Here is an 8331-nt window from a genome sequence, read left to right on the forward strand (position 1 = left end):
GCGGCGCCTGCTGCAAGCTAGACAAGGGCCCCGAGTTCCTCACCCCCGACAAGGACAAGGCGGACGGCCCTGACCACCTCCAGGTAGGTAAACTCAGTACCAGTTAATAGCGGCGGCATTTCTTCTGTAGCTATGAACATACATACTACAAAAAGACTGGTTGTTATTTGATAGATACAAAATTTAGGTTAATATGATGGAGCATGCTGAATTGCTGACCATGATCGTAGCTGTACAAGAGCATGATTGGCCCCGATGGATGGTGCACCAACTACGACAAGTCCAACTGAACCTGCAACATCTACGAAGGTACGATAGTCTTCAAAATGAGTTCTCCTGGTTTTAGTCTTCAGCGCAGCGCACATGTGGAAGTTAACTGACGCTGTTATGGTTGATCTTTTTGGGTGTTGTAGACTGGCCATTCTTCTACCGGTTCGAACCGAAGGTTTTCAAAGAGTTCTTTGGTGTGCCATGCAGCAAATTCGACAGCGAAGACTGCAGGTTTGCTGGCTCTTGCTTTGTTGTTCGTGTATCTACATGTTCAGTTAGTTCTTTGCGATGCTGAGTTGATTTATCTGCTGCCTGTCATTTTCAGTGGTTGTGTGGATAACATCAAGATGGTGTATGGTCAGGACTCTCCTAAGCTTGGAAACCTCATGCGGGTCATAAGGGAGGAAAGTAGTAAGCATGAAGCAAGCATGAACCGGGTTACTGGTACCTGATTGATTATGGAGTGTAGAGTACTCACTCACCGAAGCAGTTGAAAACCGGAACACAAATACTGGTACCTAATTTTCACCTATGAATGAGTCTACATTTAAGTGAATCTTGTTCTGCTCAGAGTTGTTTAGTCTCGTCAGCTTGACAAAAAGCGAACAGTATTGCGATGCTTTACTGAATTGTAGATTGTCGCGGATGAATCTAGCTTGTTGGTTTCAGACTGAATTGTAGATGGTAGCGGGGTAATCTAGCTTGTTGGTTTCAGACTGAATTGGTTGGATTCATGTGTACTAGTAGCGGGATAATCTAGCTTGTTGGTTTCAGACTGAATTAGGCACACTGTACTGCACACACTAGTTAATGTTCTGTCTTTTTGAGAACATTTCGTATCTGTTGTCTAGTTCTATCCGGTGATACTCGATTAGGGCCCCATGTGTTTGAACAACTAGTCAAGTAACTTGGGTCCCCACTGGTGGTACAGCGTCAAGTTTGGAAGCAGCTGATGTGAAATGTGAGAAAAGTTGAACAGCTTACACATTTTCCTGAAATGGTATAGCTTAATTTATTTTTTAGCTACTGCAGCATTTCTTGAATGATTTTTGTTCTAAGCATTTTTCATACTCAATAAGCTAGTTCCTGAATCAAATTTGTTAATGAAATGTTTCTGTAGCATGCTATAGTTAATTAGTTGGCAAGTGTGATGTCCATTCACGCCTCCTCTGTTTTTTGCAGGTCTGGAAGCACTGCCGCGTCGACGACGAAGGTGGTGACCGCGGCGGCGAGCGGCGCGAGTTGCTGGCTGCGGGACTCAACGACACGGCTCATATATGTGCTTCCGACTAATCCAGCTTCTTTTGGTCTAGCTGGGCATTACTTTGAGTTCATATATGTGCTTGTCACTCCATAGGTTGTAGTGATTCCCTCTGTTTCCTTATATGTTCTTGTAGCTTGGTTGCTTTCCTGTTCATGCATGTTTGTACAGCTATATATAGTTTTGCTGTGAATCAAAGACGACATGCTTTCCTGTTCACTCCATAGGTCATGTGCTTGTCACTCCATAGGTTATAGTTTTGCTGTGAACCTAGGCGTGCTATGTGGGGAAGCAAAGCAGCAGGTCACAACTCCGGCCTGCAACTCCAGATGAAGGCACTCCGACGACGCATCATGCTACTCCCTTGGAAGGTTGGCTCCTGGACCGTAACTTTCTCTCAACATGTGCTCTGCTTGATACCAGTTCCTTGTATTTCTCTCAACTTGCACAAATTGCAATATGCAGGGCTTCCTAGTCCGTGGCCTGCCTTCTGGATGGAGCAAGGAGGGGGCATCATCCACACCGCGGAGCTGGTTGAGCCTTATTGCGAACTAGATAAGCAGGGCATCGTCGGGGACATCTCTCGCTTGTGCCATGGTAAGAGCAAAGCGCCACTCTGTCGTGCATGTATTGAAATCCTGAAATGTCAAATGCATGTTCGCTCTCAGCTGGGATATTGGATTGTACTTAGTTATGTGACTCGTTCATGTTCGTGCTGCTTGTTAAGTGATTACCTTTATGTACTTGCTACCAGTAGGATGGTCAATACATGCTTGTTTTGTATCTATTCCAGAACAGTTTGCTTGGTCGCCTGATGCTTGATGCATGTATAATGTGACTCGCACATCATGAAATCTGAATAACTTTGACATAGTTGCTCTGTTATCTTGCACTGGGTTGATACTTGTCATTTTCCCTTCCCAAATATATCTCAGTTTTGCTGTTATGAGAATGCTATATGCATGGTTTCTTATTAGATCTCAAATTCTGCAGCTATTTTTCATTGTTAGGAGAATGTTATATGCACGACTTCACTTGATTATATTCCTAACTTTTCTGATTTATAACTCGCAGATTTTGGCCTTAATTCGTCAAAAGTTGCTGTACAAGGAACTACAGGAGAAGAATCCTAAAGAAAACTTGCACCCAAAATGTGTTTTAGCTCCCTGGAGCTGGACATGTTAATATCTAGCTGTATTTTATATTTCAATACCTGATTTGTACTGCTGTGATTGTAAAGTACCTGCCATGATTTGGCTGTTGTTTGAAAATTTATGTGTTATTGGCTCTGTTTGAATCAAGTTATTGGTTGTTGCACAAATAGAGAATTGACGTGTGGCACCTAAACAACACACCCGGTCCCATTTCACTAGTGGATCCTTTAAATTAGGAAAGAAACAAAAGAAAACTGACAAGTGGGACCTAATTGGATGACCTGGGACCTGGTCCAAAATGGATTATAAAAAGGCCCAAATAAGAAATGGAAGTAAAAAGGCTGAACGCCTAGAAAATAAAAAGGCTGCAATATTGGCTTGGCCCATGAACCCAACCAAAAATTGACAGACAGAAAAAACACATAGGCTGAATTGTTGGGCTCGGCCCATTTAAAACACTGAATCGGACAGGGCTGATTCTTGTGCCACATCAGCTTGCCATGCTGGATGCCTACGTGGTCTGGGGAGGTTTCTTGTGACCAAAAATTTGGTCGTGGAACCAACGACCTTTTACGTATCACAAAGAATGTCACTAATTTCAGTTTACAACTGCCAGCTTTTGACCTTCTGGTTTTGGTCATAAAAAAGTCGCAAATGAAAAACTATGACCTTTCAGTGACCAATAGTGGTGGTCACAAGTTGACATATTTGTTGTAATGGTGTCGCACGATGCTACGACGGGTGTGGCGGTGCTACGAGGTCGACGAAGCTGCAACGATGTCGCACGATGCTACGACGACTGGTGTGGTGGTGCTATGAGGTTGACGAAGCTGCAACGGTGTCGCATGATGCTACGACTGGTGCAGGAAATGGTGGCTAGCAAACTTATCTTTTTTATAAAATTGATGAGCTGAATGTCCAGGTAATGCTTTGTCTATAACTAATTTGGCTGCTAGATTTTTTGAAGTTGTTAGACTGTAGTTTGATTGTTATATATTAGGTAATGCTTTGTCTATAACTAATTTGGCTGCTAGATTTTTTGAAGTTGTTAGACTGTAGTTTGATGGTTATATATTAGGTAATGCTTTGTCTATAACTAATTTGGCTGCTAGATTTATTGAAGTTGTTAGACCGTATTTTGATGGTTGTATATTAGAGCTAAAGAACAATATGTACTGAACAATAAAAAACAATATGTACTTTTTTCTCTTACGAGAGCTTCTCTAAGCTTTTCTAGTATGTTATCCTAGTTTATTCCTATTAGCTCGCAGCCAATGCAGTGTGTGAACAAGTATCGAATGTTTTGTTTAGGCTTTGGTTATTATGTGATTTTTTTATTCAGAAAACTACACCGTGGGCGTTCATCTTCAAGTGATTATCCATCTAACGTGCTTGTTGCAACCACTTTGGTGAGTTTCTCCACCCCATGTATTGAGGCCCTCCTTAAGTGTGGATGCAATTAATGTATACAATCCCTTTTCACACTTTGGATTTTCCTTAAACACGGATCATGCATGTTGATTGCTGAAGTAGATTACTTTAGTATTGCAAGTGTTTTCACCTACATGTGACATCTGAACTAGCAGTTTTGTAGTACAATCTCTCTTTTAGAGCTTTGAAATTTCCATTGCAGCCATAAAGTATGTTTACCCTATGATTCAACTTCTAGATATTTCTCATGATAATCGTAATCCAATTAATTATGTTGTTCATGACCATGTCCTGCTAGTGCGGCACAGTTTGATTCGCTCCTGGTTTAGTGTCTTGCTTACGTGCTTGATTGAGTTAAGTGTACAATAAAGAAAGGGGGGCTCAATGAGAGGGGCGATTTGGAGCCCGGGCTCAGCTGAGCCCGATATCACGCTCGTCCATATCTGGCTCGGGATGCGAGCAATTCCAGCTGGCCTGCCAATCGCGCGTCGCGGTAAATCGAGCATACAAGGAAATACGGTAAGTCACAGTGGCGTACGGCTCGGGCCGCGGTTGAGCGTTAGACGAACGGCGGTAGCGCGCGGACTGGGTCATGGACTAGGACGTCACCTTTTCTGTCTGGGCCTCGGATCAGATAATGGGTCCAGTTTGGAAGCTGACGACTGAGCCGTTTGTCGGTCCGGTAGGCACCACCCAGCCCCTCCGCCCGACCACCTGTGAGTAAAAAGAAAAAAAAATGGGTTTCCCCCATCTCCCTTGTCTCGCTCATTCCGGAACCCTCTCGCCGCCGCCCACGATAGAGAGAGAGAGAGTTGAGCAGCGGGAGAGACGAGCTCGACCGCGCCGCCCTGTGCGCAGTCGCCGGAGAATCTTCAGATGTACACTGCGGGCATGGAGTTCCTACTGGATGCAGTTGACAGGTTAGGATCAAAACAAATCTATGGTTTCCCCTTGTATGATTTCCCTGCCGCAAGCAACGATCTTAAAAAACCATCTCTTTTTCCTTGACATGTGCACTGGTTCTCACACAGGTTCCCAATAGGAGAGGAATTCGCCAACAACCTTGGGCAGCCGGATGCCGTTCCACTGCATTTCCTGCTGGAGAATGGTGGGAGGAGGGGAAATGTGGATGGTGCAGATTCAGACGGTGGATCTGCTTTGGCTGAGAATGTTGGGGAGATGGAGATGGTGCTGCGGTAGTAGGGTCTCGCCGTAAACATGCTGCTTCTCCGACGAGGTCAACACAGTCAAGTGACAGGGTGTATCCGGAGGCGCCTGGCTGGACAAAACGGTATGATATAGTATTATTTATTTCTAGTTTGCGTTTTTGTAAATAGCTAATACCCATGTTATTAATTACGGTTTTGCAAGAGGATATCACAGATGGAAAAATGGATTTCGTGATAGGTCCCCAGAAATTTTATTTCGTATGTTGAAAAATACAGTGGTGATTGTGATTGTGAGTTTAGTTCTGAAGAATGAGTCAACTTGCAAAATGCAGGCTTCGCCTTGGCAGTGCGACGCCGGACAGGGTCCCATGCCCATCCCGGATGAGTGCACTCGAGCTTTTGATGCGCAAGTATCCAGAGTAGCCTGACAAAAGTGTCGTGCGACCAGAGCTAGGCCTTAGCTTCGACTCTTTTGGCGAGGCATACGATTTCTACAATCTGTATTCGTGGGAGGTCGGATTTGGAATAAGATACGGCAAGAGCCTTCTAAATGCTGAAAGAACGAAGTGCATGCAAGAAATCGTATGTGGTTCTCGGTAAGGCAGTAGAACTTATTTCTGAAGCCATGTTGTTTGTACAAGCATTAGCATCAGCATGAACTGACTTGAAATACTTTACTCTCTCATGATGGTATTGCAGGAGAAACCAGAGGTTGAGAACAGTAGGTCATGTAGATGCGAATGCCCGGCGCTGATCAGACTTCTACGTGCATCGGATAATAGCTAGTACATTACAAAACACCGCGAGAGCCACAACCACTCGATGTCGCTGACAATGGGAGAGAAGGTGCACTGGCCATCACACAAACATATCGATGTGTACACGAAGGACTTGATTAGGCAGCTGAGGAAAAATAATGTGAATCTGGGAAAGGTCTATAGTATAATTGGCAGCTTCTTTGTCTCAGTTGAGAAGGTGCCCTTCATGAAAAGGACTCTGAGGAATATATGTGGCAAAATTAGCCGTGAGCAGGCCGATGATGATGTGCGGAAGATACTGGAAGTGTTTGCTGACATCCGTTCGAGCGACCCTGGCTTCACGTACGTGGTGTTGGCAGACAAGTCCAGCAAGGTGAAAAATCTGATGTGGGCTAATGGGAGCAGCCGAATGCAGTATAAGTTCTTTGGTGATGTGGTCACATTCGACACAACCTACAGGACAAACCTGTATGACATGCCATTTGGTCTATTCATGGGAGTTGATAATCACTATCAAAGTATAATATTTGGCGGGGGTATTGATGCGGGATGAGCAAGAAGAAAGCTTTGAGTGGGTGTTTGCTGAATTTATACGTCTGATGGGCGGGCCTGCACCAACGACCATATTGACAGGTCAGTATGTATAGCCCAATGTATTTCCAGCATAAAGTTTATAATTACTAGTACTAAAAATAGTAAGACGTGCCATTTTAATTGCAGAGCAATGCAGAGCCATGGAATTGGCGATAAGGAAGACATATCCAGGGACTGTACAAAGGTGGTGCAAATGGCATATCCTAAAAAAGGCGAAAGAAACACTGGGTCCGCTTTACCAAAAAGGCTTGCGCCCCGCTTTATATATAAAGCAACAACCCACAAGCATCCAGTACAACCACACGCTACGCCACCGCAACACACGCACACACCCAGGACGGGATACAAAGGCGCTGAGCGCAGCAACACTACTCCTAGCACTACCGCCCCGAAGATATTAAGCTACATATGACGAACCATGCGCTCCAAGGCGGCGCCTTCAGGAAGGAAACAACGCCGGAGCGCCGCCACCGCCCGATCCAAGGATCAAAGTTTCCCCCGGAGCCGCATGATGGGCAATGAGAGCCGCGACGACGCCTTCAAGAAGGGAGCGATCTTCGCCGCCGCCGGTCCGTCCGAAGATAGAGCAAGTTTTCACCTCGGCCAACATTCACCGCCACCGAACGCCACACCCCGGCTACCACGCCGCCCACACGGCCATGATGAGCGGGCAGCACCAAGGCGCGGGCTTTTTCCAAGAGCACCGCGCCACCACCACCACCACCAGGGCCGCCGCCCCAGCATCCAAGACCTCAACACCACCTCACCCGTGACCCGGCGCACCCCAACGAAAGAGACGAGCGGAAAGGTCCCACCTTTCGCGCCCCTGGGCAACCCCCAGCGTCGAGACCCAATAGGTTGGCCAGAACCGGCATCCACCGACCCATCCTGCTACCCCAAGCGCGAGATGAACTCGGTCCTGCAGCATCGTGCGCGAGACGAGGTCGGTCCTGCTGCCTCGTGCGCGAGACGAGGTCGGTCCTGCTGCATCGTGCGCGAGACGAGCTCTGTCCGGCGGCATCGGGCGCGAGACGAGTGGTGGATCACATCTGGGAAAGGACCAGCCCTTTGATGGGAGTAGCGCCCGGGTGACGAGGAGATGGGGTGAAGGACGAGACGGCCCGTACGCAGACAAACCGACGCCGGAGGAGCCGGCCGTTGCCGCGACAGATCCATCGAGTCACCGTGAAGCCGCCACGACACCGGTAGGCCACCGAGACCTACCCATGTCGCCGCCCACGGCCGGAGCAGCAGCCACGCCCGGCCGCTGCCCTACCCGCGTCGCCCGGCGGGCTCCAAGCGCCGGAGCCGCCGGGCACGCACCACCGGAGCTAGGCGCCACCTGCCGGCCCCCAAAGCCAGATCCGGACGGATCCGGCCCGAGACTGGTCGCGCGCCACCTCCCGAGATGGGAGCACCGCAACCGCCCCGCAGCGCGCAGCCCGAGGATCGCCGGAGCACCGCCGCAGCAGGCCACCCCGCCACCCCACGAGACTGCCGCCGCACCGCTGGATTCCGCGAGCGACCAGCACCGTCGCTCAAAGGGGCCGCCCCGCGCCGGCGCCCTCAAGCGGACGGAGAAGGAGGGCCCCGCCACTGCCTCGCCCGCCGGGCTATGCCCGACGAAGCGCGCCGACGACGGCGGGGGGAGGGGAGCGAGACGGGGCCGAGGGCCGCGGCCACAGGGGGGCCCC

General features: G+C 48.3%; 2 long non-coding RNA genes across 3 annotated transcripts; both read left to right on the forward strand.

Annotated features, from left to right (window-relative positions):
* LOC119278410 lies at window positions 1–2832 on the forward strand. 2 transcript variants are annotated; one of them, XR_005137776.1, is made up of 7 exons: window positions 1–83; window positions 188–309; window positions 414–501; window positions 596–784; window positions 1453–1902; window positions 1997–2128; window positions 2606–2832. It is a non-coding gene; the product is annotated as an uncharacterized LOC119278410 (long non-coding RNA). The 2 variants fall into 2 exon arrangements; XR_005137777.1 differs by having other exon boundaries at window positions 231–309.
* A 2053-nt stretch (window positions 2833–4885) lies between these two features.
* LOC119282150 lies at window positions 4886–6063 on the forward strand. The gene is made up of 4 exons (XR_005138643.1): window positions 4886–5036; window positions 5148–5407; window positions 5618–5881; window positions 5985–6063. It is a non-coding gene; the product is annotated as an uncharacterized LOC119282150 (long non-coding RNA).
* The last annotated feature ends 2268 nt before the right edge of the window (window positions 6064–8331 follow it).

This window comes from Triticum dicoccoides, chromosome 3B (assembly GCF_002162155.2).
Source record: "Triticum dicoccoides isolate Atlit2015 ecotype Zavitan chromosome 3B, WEW_v2.0, whole genome shotgun sequence".
In the NCBI taxonomy this organism is placed as follows: Eukaryota; Viridiplantae; Streptophyta; class Magnoliopsida; order Poales; family Poaceae; genus Triticum; species Triticum dicoccoides.